Consider the following 18,115-nt stretch of genomic DNA (forward strand, 5'->3'; position numbering starts at 1 on the left):
AAATTGGAGTAGAAGGGCCTGGGGCATTCCTCATACTTTTGCCCAGAGCTGGCTGAACTCAGCTATTGATTATGTATGAGAAAAGTTGAACTTACCCTGCAACCCACCCAGGGCAGATCATCAGCTCGTGGACCATGTTCTCTTCTGGGTCTTCTCTGGAACCCAGTCCAGTACTATGCATGATGATGAGGCAAAGACTTTGCCGTGTGAGCACAAACCAAGTAACCTCAACTCCATTGTCTGGACAACTTTAAAACAACGACCTCACTTAGGATATGTTCTTGGTTTCTTTCCATGTTCTCTGTTATAAAATGAGCTTTTATTAAACCACTTGTTTCTTCTTGGGGTGTAAAATAAAATATATGTATCTGCCTATGTATCAGAGGGACAGGAGGAGAAAAGTAAGAGGGGAAAAATAAAGAGTAGGGAAGACAGATTAAAAATAGACTGAGAAGTAACTTGCATGTGTAGAAATATTTCCAGGTATTTGAAACTACGAAGATCATGTTCAGCTCATACCACAAGTTCACTGCATAGGGATAGAGCAGGTAGCATTACCAGGTAATAGAAGCCAACTGAGAATTTAGGAAACAGTAGAACATGGGCCTTCTCTAAAGGGGATAATCACTTCTCAGCACCTATGCATTTCACAGCAGTCACGGGGATCTGATTGTTATAGAAATCATGAAGGAAATATCTTGCCTTCTGAAACATGGCTACTAATTTATGTTTTCAAAAATAAGCACAAATGTGTGTATAATTCATAAGGCCAGCATTTTCTGGGTTAAAGAACCACACTGGAAGGAGAGTTAACCCCACTCAGAACAGCCAATTCACAACTTCTGCTATAGATGTGACCCTTCCTCTTTCTTTCTACATTTATGAAGGAAATAGACTGAGGCCAACACGAACCCACAACGTGAAGATGTGGCCAAGTCGTAACTAGAACCTATCTTTCTTACTTCCTTTAAAAACTTTCAGTTATAAAAAGCAAGTTCTTGGTAACCAAAGTTCTCTCGATGTGTGCAGAGAGCAAATCTAAAACATGCTGTTTGGTCCCTCCTTTTGAAAGAATTATCATCTCCCAAATTTCACATAGGTGGGGGTGGGATGCAACTCTGTCCTGTCCCAGCTGTGCCATTGATCATCTGTCACTAGTCTTGTAGCACACACAGTTGAATTGCTTTTCCCTGAGGGAAGCGATGCCTCCAGGTGTGCTAATAATAAAATTAATAGCTTAGAGAAACTGCTTGCAACAGCAACAGCGGCAGGAGAAAAAGAGGATCGATTTCAGTGTTTAACTGTCCTAATTCCATAGTGTATACCTGACCTCAGCCCCTGGTGAGCCGTGCTGTCTCACGGTTAATCAATAGTTGCCTGATTTAAAACAAAGAACCAGTTTCAAGATTAGAAGTCTTTGTGAATAAAAAGATGTATAGTAAAACTGTCAAAACCCTTCAGTTCTCAATTTAACACTGAAACTCGGAGGGCAGGCATGAGGTGATATGAAAGGGAAAAAATCATGTGCTCTGTGTCCCTTTTTGCCTACAAATAAAAGAGGAAAACTGTCCTGGCACTGCCACTCTGGATGGCGTCATATAAATAAGAATTTATTGAGTTGCTCTGTTTAAAGGACTGTGAACATAAAGATGTGTGAATACTTTCAATGGCACAGAGAGTAATATGTTTCTGCTCTAATCGAACTGATATCTTGTGGTTCAATTTATACCATGTTGTGGCTGGCATTCTCATCGCTGCCCAACCAAGGGTCAAACTTGCCATCAGCTGTTTGGTGGCCACTCTTCTTGTTCTTGTGATCCTCTGAATTTCCTGTGCTTTTCCCTTCCATGTCTCTCAGTCTCTCCCCAAAGCTGCCCTCCCTCCGTGTGATCCTTCCTCACGTTTTTAGGAATGCAGTTGCACAGAAGACTTGGCCTTCTCTGTGAAACGTTTCTCTACATTTGCTGTTGTTTCTGGTGCTCTGTCTGAGTCTTCTAAGCTATGTCATTTCCTTTGTTACCATTTTCTCCCTTTACGGACGTAACATTTATTTGGTAACATCCCAGTCACAGTATGTGAGGTCCAGCACCAAGGTATTATAAGATTGAAGAAAGACACAGATTGAGGATTGCACAGAGTGCAATATATTGGGGGACTTACTGATAGAAGGGCGATCTCATATGGCAATAAGACCAAGTGGATCCCTACAATCTGAGTAAAAAGATGTACTGGTTAGGACAAAAGTGACTTTATCCAAAATGGCAGGTATCTGGTTTACCTTAAGCTAATATCAAAGGGTCAGACACCTTCCTTGTTAGAAATATCCACATACCACACTAATGGCTTTGGCTATTTGTAGTTTGCCAGGATACTGTTCTAGCTTATATCTGATATCCACCAAAGTGCTGTGTACTCATAGGTGGGACTTTCTGGAGGTGGCTCCATCTAGGGTGTGTGAATATAGATTCAGGGTGTGTAATAATTGGAGTCCACTGATTGTTTAGCATTGTTCTTGGTGTGTGTGATAGGAAGCCTCGCTCTGGGCATTGGCAACACCAACCAATAGGCTTGGGGCCTGTTTGGAATATAAAGGAAAAGATGGAAGGCAACGCAAACAGGAGGGGCTGCTTTTCTCTGCCTGCCCTGCAATGGACTGTTTCTCTTCAGGGATGTGACTTCTGCCAATTCTGTATGCCTAGGAGCCAACTGATTGTGAACTGAAACTTCTACAAACTGTGAGCTAAGATGAAACTTTCCCCCCTTAGTTTTATGTGTCAGGTACTTTTTCCTTGAATTGAGAAAGTAAGACAGATACTATGCAGAAATAAAATAAATAACTAGAGTTATTCTGGGGCAGTCATGATGATTAAAAGCTCAAATGGTGGCTCTTATGGTCAGGCTGAATCCATGCAAGCTCACTGTGTGTAGGGTGTGAGGGTTGTAAGTCCTTGCTTCATTTTGACATATTTTGGGGTACTTGATTTAGCTCACGGTTCTGCCACCTGCCTCATAAGCATAAGTTCCTGAGTTTGATCCCTAGTACAAAAAAAAAAACAAAAAAAAAAAAGGAGAGAGAGAGAGAGAGAAGTGCCTTTTAACATATTTCCCAACAGATACTCTAATAAGTCTCTAAGTCATAATTTGAGCGCCTAGGATAAAGATGTTGCAGTGTTGTTTTTTTCCATTTAGTGTTATAAAAGCTGATGGAATGTTTTTTGTTGTTTGTTTGTAGGCAGCCCCAGAAACAGCCTCATTCCTACTTTGTATATGATGGATACTTGGATTAAAGTATAAATTTCTTTCTTTGTGCCAACACCGAGTAGGAAGAAAGTATACACTACTAGCCTGGTAGGGGCTCATACTTCGGGGTACTGCTTTGCAAGACTAGTTTACATGGAGCTTCATTTCCCTCACCACCTACCATCTCAGATGACGAGTCAATTGAGGACAAACGTTGAGTTTTTTTCTTTAATTCAAAAAGAATATGGCAGAAGTGCCCTTCTTTTTAATTTTATTTTTTGTATGAATTCTGCAAAGGCAAAGCATTTAATTTGAAACTGAAACCGGCATTAAATCTGGTTGGCCTTTGTCTTTCATATTTATTTTTTACAGTGGCAGTGGGAGTCTATTCCCAGTGAGAGATCTTTTCAACTCATTTTCCCAGCATGCGAGACCATTTTTTATTAGTGCACTCTGAGCAAATCCTTTCAGTTTTCAGTTAGCCCTTATATTTTCATCATTTTGTTGCATTATTTTGTTGTTTTCTTTTTGCTCTTTCTCTCACCTCTCTCTCACCTTGCTCTTCACCCCTCCCCTACTTTTCTCCATCTGTATGTAGAGGGAGTCTGAGGGGAGTGATAGAGAAATGCTTCCAGAATTTTCTCTCCAAAATAAGTGTTCTCTAAATTTGGAAAAGGGGTAGGAGGAAGGAAGCAATATATAGAGTGAGGTTCTGAGCACATTCCACCAGTGCATAGGATGTTTTAGAGAAGATTTAAATCACATTCGTTGTTAAATACAGTGGATCCTTGACTTATGAATTTGATCAGTTCCCATGAGCTTGTTGTAACTCATATTGGTTATGAGTGGATACAGCTGAAATCTGGATGTTTACATGGTTATAAGCTATCGAGAACAAGAGGCAGATGAATCTTCCATTAACCTAATTAACCCAAGTTGTTTTTATGTCAGGCTGTTCATAACTTGAGGCTCCATTGTACATTTAAACATTAGTATCACAATAAGTGCTGAACAACGAGAGAAAAGGCATGAGAATGAGGTCATGAACAGGCTAGGTGTAGGAGCCAGGACTCCAGTAGCCTAAATTTTACAGTTTTATTTTCCTATACTTTTTGTCATAGGGTATGTATTTCCTTTTCAACACCCAAAGCTTTGTATATATAAAGAGTATCATAGTTGTTTGACTATAGACCCCTTTGGCAAGGCAGACTAACATCATTTTTAAAGTATAAGTACACAGAAAACAGCAGAAAAGAGTAGGATGCTAAGAACCATGAATATCAGATCTTCAAAGAATTCTAAAACAAATGAGAAATTCCAGGGAAAGAGGAACGAATGAGGAAGGAGAACACAACATTGTACCCAGTACGATATTATCCTGCTTGCCAACTCCATCTCTTCTTTGCCAGGGGTTTTCAATTTCCTTTGAGTATTTTTTTTTTCTTCTCCTATAATAGCCGTCAGTGAATACAGGATTTTCCTGTGAAAAGTACTCACTTTCTAGCCAGATTTCTAGCAAGTACCTATGGCTTAAAGTGAGAAATACTTCCATGTAGCAGACAAAGTTAATGGGACCTGAATTTCGTCCCCAGTAACATAATATTCGAGTAAAGGTAAAACTGTTATTGTATGCCAAGCACTTGATTGGAATTATATTGCCTTTTAAAGATGTAATGCTAGGTAAATGGAAAAGAAAAGGAAAAGTCCAACTCTAATGACCTTCATTTTATATCCTGAAAATGAATGGTAATAACCCGAAAATGGAGAAGTTCCAGTGAGTTAGGATTCATAAATATTAAATGTAATGGAGGAAAATCACGGATCTTTAAGAAATTAACTTGAACAAATGGTGATTTTAGTTACGATGTTGTCATTTTGAGTAATGGTCATTAGCACTGTGGATTGTAATGGGTACCAGCTTACTGTATAGAAAGAATGCCTTCTGATTAACTCAGGATTTTTTCCTGATGCTGCAGCCAGTGTACAACTGTACTGTATATCTCTCATTTTGAGCTTGTGATTGGCTCCCAGGGCTCTTTGTTTAGAGATGTGTATGCTCTCTTTTCATGATTAAGCTTTTTTATGATTGGTCTCCATTTTCTTTTTTGTTTTAACATTTACTATGAATAATACACAGTGCCTCCGAGAACCGATTGGCTGACTGATATAATTGAGCTCAGATGCAATATCTCCTCTGCCTCCACTGTTTCCACTGCTACTTCCTTTTGGGATGTTTCTTCCTGCCTGGAGACTTCTTTCACAGCTACTGCTTAATATTTTCTTTCAGTGAAGTGGTTTCTTGCACAACCCTAAAATAATCAACTTCAAGACAGGTAGTTGTTGGGAACAAAAGGCAGAGACCCTGATCTCACATGAAACCAGTTCCCAATAATATACAGCCTTGTTCCAAAAGACAGCGGTTCAAGATTTAGATTTTCCTGACTTTTCATGGGAAGAAAAGTCACAGCAAATCTCCCTGAAGAATTCTGTTAAAAGATTTCTCCCAAGTTTCCTCTATCTATGCAGCACTCATATCTCCTTTGATTTCCTCAAATCCTTTCTCATTTTGCCTCAGTGTCTGTCCACCATCTCTTTACCTCTCCCGGCCTCTTCCCTGTGTGTTCCCTCAGATCTCCTGTCCCTACTTCCTCTCTTTACTTACTGGACATAGCTAGTTTTTCACCTTGCTCAACAAAGACCTTGCCTCTCATAGGATTCATTCTTTTCTTCAGAGGGCAGTGACGGGATCAAAATGACTAATAATCATTTGCTGTACTTCTCTTCCCACTAAAATTAACCTTGCATTTGTGTTTGGGTAGCCTATGGTAGACGTGATGGCTCTTCTTCATTTCCTGGGTTTCCCTTTGAGTAAGAAAACTCTATTCGTTGACAATTATAATCTAGCAAGCGACCCATGATTTCCTCAGTCTAACAGTCAAGATTCCAAGAGGTACAGAAACGCTGGTTCCCTTGCCTCAGTTCAAGATACCTTTGAACTGTAACTCACACCGCATTGTCCTCTGGGAGAGTGAAGTTGACACTTTTCAGTGCAGGCTTGTCTCAGAAGGAACTTGCACTTGGCTTACTCTCTCTCAGTGTCCCCCCGTCCCTCCACGTCTCTGCTGGGACTGCTTCCTTGATGTATCCATCACACAGGAGTCCTCTTAGCAGGCTCTACTTCCAAGGACTTTGAACTAAGATGAATCCTATGAAATAAGTCTTATCATCGGTATTTTATAGATGAGGAACCTGAAGTATAGTACTGATAGTGAGTTCGCCAAATGCCATATACATCTTATGACAGTAGAAAGTGGAATTTGAATCTGTACCGCTTTAACTCAAAACGTATATCCCTTGCTCTATATCATAGCACCTCTAGGGTTACTTGAATGATTTTCCAAAGGGAGTCTGGATTGTTTTATATTCCTGTTTAAAATTACACAGGGATGCCTTTCCCCTGTATGCCTCACCTGGCCATTCAAGGCCCTCACAATCAACAGCAAACATAACTTCCTGCTCTCTGTTCTCACTGTGCACTTCTGGTATCCTCTGTGCCTCGGCACTTGGGACTGGTCAGTGTTCAACAACTGTGACTTCCGGTTCTTTGGTGTTGTTCTTGATCACCCCGCAGTCTCTGTCTGCAATCCATTTCCTTCTTCCTGTGCCCCGAGGTACTTCAGCGCTGACCCCACAGTCCCCCTTGACAGCACAGCTGAACTCTTGCCTCTTGCCTGAAGCACGCCCTCATCTCCCAGTCTGGAGCAAGTGTTATGGGTTGTTGTTGTTGTTGTTGTTTTTGTTTTTTTTTCCCCCTTGAACTGTTCATAATTTTCTTTCCCATCAACTAGAGCAAAAAAGAGGTAAGGTTCTTTGCAGGTTAAGAAAGTAAGGGATGGAGCATCTGGCTTTATTTTGACAGAGGCCTCAGAAGTTTAGGCTGTGCCCTTCTATGATATGTATGACTATCAGTGTTTATGATTATGGATTTCTTTAAAATTTTCCCTTTGTGAGCGTTTCTATTTTCTAAAGTACATCAAAGTTTTGGAAGTTGCTTCTGTAGATCACGTGAAACCAGTAAACCTTATTTAAAGAGGAAAGATAACACGATGGAAAAAGGGATAAAAAACAGAGGAAATGAAAAAGTAACAAAATGAAGGAGGATGCAAGGAATGATAAAATTGGAGAGAAAGGAAATTTGGATTGATATAAAAATGTGATGAACTAGAAAATCCATAAAGAGAACATCTGTCATTTAAAAATAATTCCAGAGAGAAGTTACTCTTTGCCCTGGGAGGAGGGAGTGGATAATGTAGATTTTTCATCCCACAGTCTACACTATGAATGCTATCTTTCTGTAAGTTTGTGCAGGTTTTAGAGATTATGAGACCCTGAAAAGAAAAAATGACAACTGACTGCAAGTCAACTGATGAGTAATAGCCTAAAATTAGGAGAGGAAGAAAAAGATTAGGCTGAGATCGATTGGAGAGCACAAATTTTAAGTACTAGGAGGTTTAGACAGACAACAGAATAATTTCCCAAGGAAAATAATTAAAAACTGGGCATGATGATCATGCCTGTAATCCCAGTACTCTAGGAGGCTGAAGCAGGAGGATTATGAGCTCAGGTTCAGCCAGGACAACTTAGTGACTTTGTGACTCTTGCCTCAAAATTCAAATATATACATATATATTTATTTACATATATATGTTATATATTCTATATTATATATTAAATATATATATTTATATAAATATATGCATGTATGTATATATATATATATGAACTTACATATATATGAAATGTATATGTGAACTAGAGAGATAGCTCAATATGAAAGTCCTGGATTTGATTCCTAGTACTACAGAAAAATTATGTGCGTGTGTGTGTGTGTATGTGTATGGTCCAAGCTATTTGCAGTGGAAAGAAAGAAACCAATGAGAGGTTTAATGAGGAGAAACCACATTGGAGCAGCATGGATCAGAGGTGAGAAAATGTATTAGGCTCTTCAGATGCAACTGTTGCACAGATTTCCTGAGCAGATGCCAGAAGACTCTTGCCCCCGTTGCTACAGGAGTTAGAAATGGATAGACATGCTCAGGAGAATTCTATTTAATTTGGAGGTGCCAATCTGAATTCCAGAATTGCAAAGGGCCCATATTTCCAACATCAGGCACCTTGTGCTTCAGTGGTGCAACGTATTGTGACACAGGGGCCAGGGAGAATTAGTATCACTGTTTGAAAACATAACGTCAAAGAGAACTGAACAGGCACCTAGGGAGAACTGAGTTACTTGCAGATTAGAGTCCTATTTGCCAAAAACGTTCTTCAAAGCTCTAGAGTTTTCTTTCCAAGCATTGGCTCCTAAGAGACCATTTCTGTGATGGACACATAAATGCAGTTTTCAGTGGCCCTCATCCACCTGTGAATAATGAACCTAGTATTTGGGAAATCTTTCCACTAAAGGTGTCTCTTGGCTTCTAATGACAATTCTCCCTTGTTCTTCCTTTTACCACCAGATTGAATGTAAATGTTGACTTCCAACTGACACATCACACCTGCCTATCCATACAGCTCTTCTACCCTTTTTGACAAATTGGACTGCAAAGTGTTAGAAAGGGTAAGGAGAATCTTGTTCATCATCTTCCCTTAACTTTTGTCTAGGATGCATGGTAGCTTTCTTTGGCTATTAACAAGTTACCACGCTTTGGCCCTTGAGAATCATGCCTATTTATTATATCATGCTTTTCATGGGTCAGTGGAACAAGGCATGATTCTCTGTTCTAAATTAAAATTAAAATATCAGCAGAGCTACATCCCTTTTAAGAGCACTGGGAAAGAATCCAGATCTTTGGATTCTTGGAGAAGAATCTGGATCTTGTGTTTGGATTTGGATCCCAGTGGTTGTAAAACCAAAATTCTTATTTCCTCGACATGGTGGCACCTTGAGTCCTTCTCATTCTTGCAAACTCTTCAACTTCCTCTTTTGCTACTTGTGTTTCAGTTTCTCTACTGCTTTCAGCCAGGTGAAAATTCTGCTTCTAAGGGACTCCATGATCACTCTGGACTTTTCCAAGATAATTCTCTTTGACCCATATTAAGGTGAAAATTGTGAATCATAAATACATCTGAAAAGTCTCTTAGCCAAATAATACCTGACATGATACCAGATGTGAAGGTAAGGAGAAACAAAATTCTGCCTACCAGAGCTACTTAGACTGATCCCATGCCTCAGTTAGATTTTGATTTTGGCCTTTATCCTGTTCAATGATTAATTCATCAACATTCCTGACACCTTCAAATATGTCTCTGCTTTGTTCTCTTTCATTTTTCTCTTCCTTCCCTTTTATCGTCTTACCTATGATACTTTATTATCTCTGCCTACCTTTTCACCTAGAAAAAGTCTCATGAGCTGAGGCACTGTCTATCAGTGTTTGAATCTCCAGAACCTGTTGTAGTTTCTGATTCAATGCTAGGGAAGTAAATGTTTCAGTCTGCAGTAGAGAGATCCAGACATGTCCCAGAACCCATGGACGATACCTTAGGCAGCTCCTATGTCAAAGAGAAAATACCTGCTTTAGAATTTTTGGTTCTAAGTTTCGCCCTGTGTGTTATCTTACATATGTCATTTTTTTTGGCCATAGCTTTCTCTTTTGTAAAATGATATATTCAAAGAAATTGATATTTCCCTATCTTTTCAGTGGTATCATAGATATCTTTTGTATTAAACTCTACCAGATCCAGATTTGGAAATATTTTTAATACCAAATTATATTTCTTCAGCATTGTATAAATTTTCCCCGTATTTTCTGTTCAAAATCATGTGTCACATATAATGGAAACACTTGATTAGTAGTGACTGTAATTGATGTTACTGTGACCTGAGATAGTTGTTACCACATAAAACAAATTAAAGGTAGATAGATTTTAAAAATAAATAAATAATAAGTAATGTTTCTAAGGCAGATGTGGAGATAAAACGGAATGTCCTATTATTATAGGGCTTTATGCAAGACAATTTTGCATTGGAAAAAGGTAATCTACATCAGTACATTAGTAATTAGATTTTAATATTGAAGAAATACAAGGACATATTTTAAATTTTCCCCTGGAAACTTGCAATATCTATGAACCATGAGCTTGGAATCTCTAAAGATTTACTCCAGTTCTAAAGTGGTTATCATCAAGCCTCAGCCCATTTCATCTTGCTGGGCCTTTGGTGGAACTCTCTGTGGCCTGCGAATCGGCCGTATTACTCACAGCCTACAAGGCCTGAGCTCAGACACCTGCAGGCGGCAGCATAAAAGCATGGGGCCGCCCCAAAGCATGAGGTTGTTCTTACAAAATGGTCTTTGAAAAATATTAACAATCTTGCATGGGCCATGATATACCTCTACAAGCCAAATAGTGTCCATAGATTTAGAGTTAGGAGTTCGTGCTACATAGGGGCTGGCAATCATTTAGAATCTTTTCTGTGCCGAACATTGTTCTCCAGTACTGGGCACTCGTCCTCTTCCGCCTTTCATTTCCTTGTCCTAAAATGAGAGCGTATGCACAGGAAGGTGCTTTCTCAACTATAAATGGTTCTATAAGTAGCTATCGATGTATAGTCTTATTTTGGCCTGTCATTGCCTTTAAGAAGGAATTGGTGTCATTTTATCATATTTAATCAATGTATGCAAGAAATTTCAACTCTAAGAAATATATATGTGTGTGTATGTCCATTCATGAAAATGAGGCAGCAGAAAAGAGAGAGAGAGAGGAGGAAAAGAAAGTGTAAAAGAGAAAAATGATTTGCTACACACGTTCTCAGTCCTTTCCCGCTTTCCTGGCATTTTATGTTGTCTTTTGATATTCATGATAAACATTTATTCTCTGCAAAGATATGACTGTTTAAGGTAAACCAACATGGCTTAATGTCTATTTTAACCATTCTAAGCTAATAGTAGATGGCTCAGCTTAGCCTTGAGACACTCCGAGTAAAATACTCTCTCTGAGGTACCACATCCTGGGGAGAAAGCAATTGAATGGTCTCATAAATTTGAACTGCTAACTTAGCAGTGAGAAGTGCTGTAAAATAAATAATTCAAATGTGCACAAAAGAACACTAGAACCACATGAACAGAATCAATGTTTTCTTAAGCACAAAGAATGCATATATCACCTCATGATTTAGGTTGTAAGACTGTTTAATTCAGCATACTGGCATGAGTTGGAACTCTTTTAATGGTTTCAGTGAAGAAGATATAAAGTAATTTAGATTTTGTTTAGCCTTGTTCATTTAGCTTGTTCTGAAGCTAACGTAGTTTCACACAAGTTAATGAGGATCTCCATATTTTTCATGGTTAGGGTTCGTCTGTGTCAGGAGAGATAACTTGTCTCTTGAATCTTGCTTGTGATGCCCACAAGCACATGTGATCACAACATTTAATGGAACGTATTTCTTTTCAGGCATATTTGGAAGGCATTTTTACTTGACTTTCTGTTTGTCCTATTCAGGTTCTTAGTCAGAACGCCACTGAGATAACTTGATAGAGATTTCTCTTACCAGTGGGTGGCAGGGGAATCTGAATATACAGCTTCTGATTTTCCAGGGGAGTCAACAGGGAGAATTAAGAAAATGTGTTCCTCCAGATCAACTCTATTCTTATCTATGTTTCTTTTTGCTTGATTTGTGACAGCCAGACCTGTTGTTTGGCATCTTGAGCAAATTAAGCCCTTTGCATTTTCGTTCCTTATGTGTATAGCTGGCGTTATGATATTGTCTACTTCATAGTTCTTTTGTGAGGAATTAATGAGAATGTGTTTCGAGGAACTTTGCTTTCCTGGTGGATGAGAGACACTTAAAAATGTCATCTATTTTAATTAATATTGCTATTCCGCAACTTAGGTTGATGGGATGATTAACATTTCTAATTTAAGGCACCTAATGATTTTTAATGCTCTCTTCTCTTTTCTTTACATAATTCACATAATTCTACTGAAGTGCCAGAATTTTAAATTTTACCTTCCTCAGAGTCCAGCAGAAATCTCACTGGGTATAGGGAAACAACAGGAAAAAAACCGAGGTCAGGTGTTCTGGGCAATGCCTCATCCTAATAAGGTTCAGTAAATACTTGCTTCTCTCTCCTTATCCAACTGTTTCAGTTTCAGTGATCACAAAATTACTATGGCATTTGGCCATAAATTATTAATATTCCTCTTCGTGTTTTGGTTGTCTGGTGTATAACAACCTTCTCAGAGTGAGAAGAAACCAGTGTTTTAAAGTTTTAAGCTTCTTGTAGTAAATAGCGCAGAATGATAAATAGATAGGCTAAGCATTCCTTATGCGAAATTCTTGGGCTAAGATATTTTTGGATTTTGAAATATTTGCCTGTATAGAATGAGATACCTTATGGATAGGATCAGACTCTAAACTCACAGTCCTTCCGTTCATGTTTCATGTACAGTATAGTTTGTGTATATAGCTTGATGGTAATTTCATGGAATGTTTTTAAGAATTTTGCGTTTTTGATTGTGTGGCCTGTGCCATGATGTCAGCTGTAGACTTTTCCACTTGTGCTGCCGTGGCTATACTCAAAACATTTCTGAGTTTGGAGCATTTTGGATTTCATATTTATTCGGATTAGGAATGCTCAGCCTATAATGGCTAAATTTATGCAGTATGTTGTGTGACTTATTTCACTGAACCCATGCGATAACTTCACAAAGTCGGTCTTGTAGTTTTATTCCTACTACAGTTTAGGAAATTGAAATTTAGACATGTGACTTTTCCTAGATCATAGAAGTGATAATGGTTGATGTAGGACTGGAATAAAAAGAATTGGCACTGGAGTTCATTTTTAGCTACCACGCTATGTTATTTTTTTCCTTATAGGTGAAATAAATGAATAAAAGCATTCACGAAAGAAGCGATCATATATAATAAAGCCAGTCTAAATATTAGAAAATTTGTCATACCTAAAACAGAAATATCTCCTTCCCCAAATTAATATTCATTCTTAAACTGCCAAATAGCTCTGCACTTTTTATTGCCTTTTAAAATATTCACTTCTGTATACATTTTTCTATGAAATTTGAGTGATGGAATTCACACTCTAGTTTTATAGCATTAGTTTAACAAGCACCATGAAAAACCTTGCGCTTGGCGCAATATAAATAAAAACAACCAAGGATGATGAGCTTCCCTTTTCCAGTTACTAATCCCAGATCAGTGAATAATGATGAAACACAGAAGACTGCGGTCAGTAGTGGGTACAAATATCTGCTATGACTTTATGAAACAGGGAGGGTTTGAGGAGGACTTTGAGTGTTAGAAGACTAATATTCATTTTTGATGTCTTTTTCGATATTTTATTGTCATCGGATTTATTTCTCCTTAAAAAAACTCGTGTCTTTCTTCAAATTCTGTTTTTGGTTAACCAGTTACTTAGGCCTTTCTGGAAAACATAGTGTGTATTGTATCTAACTTGAAACATCAGTTTACAAAGGATTTATAAACATTAAGCAATGATACTATTTCAATGAGGAAAAAAATGGATTTGGTAGTTTATAAACTCTCCATTGAGCTATCTCTTAGAGGATTCTGCAAAATATCAGAAAGATTTTTATGAGTTGATTTGATTATCATCCATCATTGAGGTATCCATGTGGATTTAGAGAATATTCATCTGTAATACACTGAGACGTAACAGATATAGTAGGCCGTAACACAAATATATTTCCTTAAAAATTCATTTATCATTTGTAGTGCTGCTTTGAACTTTGCTCAGGAATGAGGTTTTCCTCTTATTCTCAACAGTAAGATAACCTGACAAGCATGATTTTTTTTTCTTTGCACCAGTGCTAAATTTACAAATTATCTCATCCCAAAGACTATCGCCTCAGGGGGCAGTGGGTGTTCCTCTATATTTAGTACCTTGCTAGAATTTATTACTGGCAGCTCTGTGCATTGACTGACTGATCATGATGAATAAAAGGTTATAGATCTTTTTGTCTTCTTAGCAAAAATAAAGGTAGCTAAGATTATGTGTTATCCACATTTATATGATATATGACGTATCGACAGATTGCATGTTTTCCATTTACCTTTACTTTGCTAAAATCATGCATTGTTTCATTTATTTTTTGTAACAACTCTTTAACGTCAACTTTACCATTAGTTCCCTTTAGAGATGATAAGACCAGCAATATATGGAATTTACGTCCTCACAGCCCAAGTTTTTAACTTCAAATTGTTAGTACTTCCACACCCAACCCCTTCTTTCTAATAGCTTCAGACGTTTATGTCTCATTGGAACGCCAAGTTCTGTTGATTTGAACACAATAGAAGGGATTTCTTTTAGCTTTTTGGCTTCTTAGCTAGGAAGACTATATTAGAAATTACTCCTCAAGTAGAATAGTTGGGAGGGAAGAGAGGCGACTCAACTAAATGGCTTTCCTTGAACAGCTTGCACAGCTCAACAGACCTGTGGGTGCTGCTGCAGGTGAAAAGGATTCTTTTCTCACCAAGAGCAGCGTCAAGCGGCGGCAGCAGCCCTGCCATTCTCTGGGTCCCCATTCATTAGTAGTCAAGGTTTTCATTGTGCTCAGCAAAACAGTCACAGAAAATAAATGTGCCGCACAGATGGGCCCATAGAAAATCTACTTGATGTATTCTTGAAAATTCACAGCTAAATGACTTTGAAGAGATGGGGGTTATTGTGTCCATGATGAAAATGAGGTGTGGCATGAATCTTTCAGATAGAAGGCTGTCCCTTTAGAGCTTTTTAAGACTGATAAGGTCCCAAGTGGTAGCTGGCCTCTGGCTCATGGCTGTGCCTTGGTTTATCGAACCATTCTCTTGGCGATGAAATATATTTGCAGTAGATTTGGCTTTTACAAAGGTAAACTTAACAGTATAAAATTAGTCTATTTATTTTATATATGGTGAAGAACTTTCAATAAAGGATTATTCAGCTTGGGTGTTCAAAATGTGCAGGAATTTGATCAGTATTTCATGGAACCGCAAACATCCCCTGAACCAGAATTTTTTGATGTCATCTTGCCTGCTTATCAAAAATGCTCTCTGCCTCCTGTGTACATAGGAGAAAACATCAGGAGGCGTCTACATCTTCAACAAGTACCGCAGGTTGCTCTTGAGACTAGTAAATTACATTTTATGTGAGTCTAAAAATCATAAAAAGATAAAGCTTTTTGTGTCTTGTTTTCTTTTGTTGAGTACTAGGTATTGAACAAGGGTGTTTGAACTAAGCTCCATCCAAAGCCCCTTAAGTTTTAAATTTTGAGACAGGGTCTAGCCATGTCACTAAGTTTTCAGGGTGGACTTTGAACTTGTGATCTTCCTGCCTCGTTCTCCCAGAATTCTGGGATTCTATAAAGTGTTTATGATTTGCAAAATATGGAGTAATGTGATTCCTGTAAATTGCAAACAATAACAGTTGAGGTGTGCAGACCAAATGAATTATGGACTTTACCACCATCTAAGCAAGTTGAGTTGTCAAATTTTTAGCTGGTTTCCTGTGTCATTAAACAATCCTGGTTTTTTGTTGTTGTTGTTTTACCTGCAAAAAATGTTGATAATTGCTGTGCCATTGTAATGTTCACTATTTCTTTATGTTTCTACATGTACCATCAAGATAATCATTGAATGGTGTTTTTTGTTTGTTTGTTTTTTGCATTTCATTAAGAGAAATACCATTGGCTGGGAGACTTAAAAACAGCAGAAATTTTTTTCTCACAATTTTAGAGGCTGAGAAGTTCAAGGTCAGTGTCTGATAGATGTTGGCTGTCTAGTTCATAGACATCTGTTATTTTGTTGTCTTCGCGAAAGGTGGGCAGGCTGATGAAGCTCTCTGGGATATGTTTTACAAAAGCACTAATACCATTCATGATAGTGAGGCCCATATGACCTTATCACCGCCCAAAGGTTCCATCTCCTAACGCCACCACATTGGTGATTAAGTTTCAACATAGGAATTTGTGGTGAGGCACAAACATTAGGTCCATAGTGAATGACAGTGCTGTAACTTCTGTTTTAAAATGCCCCTTAGAATTACTGACATTGAAAAGAAAGCTACATGTGTGGACAGTTTTAGGGAAAATATCTAGCAATCACTCATGTGCCCTGTATTATAGATTCAGAAAAGCCTCTATAAAAGATTAGAAATAATATTGAGAAAAGTAAAGGTAGAAATAAAACAGAGATATACTATAGATGATATCTTTGCCGATTTATATTCCAATTTAAAAATTTACCTTGAATCATGTAAGATTTGAAATATATGTGAAGTCTTCAGAAATTGCAATTTGTATGAAAGTTAGCTGCTTGTGGACTAGAGGCTGAAGATCACTGCAATGCTGATTTTCAAGTTTGGGCAAATTGGGCCACCATGGGCAGTTTTGAAAAGCCTATTTGGATGCAAGTGGAAAAGAAGGAAAAATGTCAGAGACTAGGGATGTGGGGCCATAATGTTAATCAATGCTGGAGGATAAATCCATATGATAGTCACAGAGGGAGATATTCCCATTGTAGTCTCCATGGATGGCATTAGAGCTTTTATAAAAGGGGACAGATGTGTCATCCTGAACCAGTAGGGCTCTGGTCATTGTTTAACAGTTGACTCTGATTGAGAAGCCCTGATTTGTAGCATCTGACAATTCGCATGGTACTCATACTCCTAGATGACTAATCTTATGTGTCCCTACAGCTTTAAAAATCTTAAAAATTTAATAATCAGCACATTGTAGCTGGTGCTAGCTATTTGTAGAATACTGGTAGAAAGATCTCCAGACAGGAGGAAAATATAAAGTTAGTTCTTAATCATTTTGTACAGGTGCTCTTAATCATGGTTACATTAATCATTTTGTGCTAATAATATCATAATTCAGAACCCTCATTTTTATAATCCAGAGGCACTTGTTGCGAGATTTACTTCATCTTTTCTCTTAGCCAGTTTTGTACCTTGACTGTACAACAGTATCACTGATGCAATAGTTTGCTCCAGCTGTCCTAATTTCTCCAACACCAGAAGAAAAACATATATGTGGCTTCCAAGGAAGTGCAAATGGCTTTCTGATTTGATTTGATTAGCAGTGCTGCAGTTAGATGGATAGATTGGAGATTGGCGTTATGTATGAAGTGATGTGGAGCAGAGACTTTAAGGGACCTTTTGATTAAGTAATTCGGATTCCATGAAAGACACATAGTGGCAAATAGATTTATCCTATTGTGCAGACATAGATCATAGCCAGGGGCTTTCCTCATATTGCTCCTTGGTAGAACCATAGCAGTGTATTTTCGTCTTGTTGCCTTCTCTAGTTATAAGTCCCTTGTCAGTCTCCTAGCAAGGATTTTGATTACCTACCATCCCTACAGAATATATTTCTTTCATCATCTCTGGTAGATTATTATACATTTCCCTCTAGGGATCCTTCATCTTATAGAACAAGATGGAAAAAAGAGGGATCTTTCTTTATCTAGATTTTTTTGTCTCTCTCATTACTCCTCTACATGCATTTCAAGATACAGCTCAAACAGCACTTTCTCCTTCCTAATAACCTTAAGTCAACACAGTCATGCTTTGCTCCAACGGCTCACAACTCACAACTCTCTTTTTCTTTGGAAATCCTTGAGAAATTTTTGAAAATTAATCCTTTTTCATAATGGATCAAAGATTCAGAGTTAATTGGTGTTGGTTGGGTATTGATGTATTTTCCATAAAGGCTCTGGGGGACTCCAACATGCAACCAGAGTTGAGAACCTCTACTGTATGCCTTGATATCCTCTCTCATTTTTCCACAACTCCAAAGCAGTTCAGGTTCCACAAAGTATAGAAAAGAAAGGATAGATCTTTAGGTAGAAAAATAGCTTATACTT

The 18,115-nt window shown here is 38.1% G+C and overlaps 1 protein-coding gene across 7 annotated transcripts in view; it reads left to right on the plus strand.

Moving 5' to 3' along the window:
* Window positions 1-18,115, plus strand: part of Tenm2 (teneurin transmembrane protein 2) — a 1,175,298-nt gene that overhangs the window by 208,005 nt on the left and 949,178 nt on the right. The window contains exon 1 of one of the 7 annotated variants that reach the window (XM_010622226.2): window positions 8,843-8,857. The exons of the other annotated variants lie outside the window; for them this stretch is intronic. The gene's annotated coding sequence lies outside the window, so the exon portion shown is untranslated. Of the gene's footprint in view, window positions 1-8,842; window positions 8,858-18,115 lie in introns of those variants that run through there. 7 annotated transcript variants of the gene reach the window in all.

Source organism: Fukomys damarensis, unplaced genomic scaffold, assembly GCF_012274545.1.
Source record: "Fukomys damarensis isolate Sample0158 unplaced genomic scaffold, DMR_v1.0_HiC HiC_scaffold_9, whole genome shotgun sequence".
NCBI lineage: Eukaryota > Metazoa > Chordata > Mammalia > Rodentia > Bathyergidae > Fukomys > Fukomys damarensis.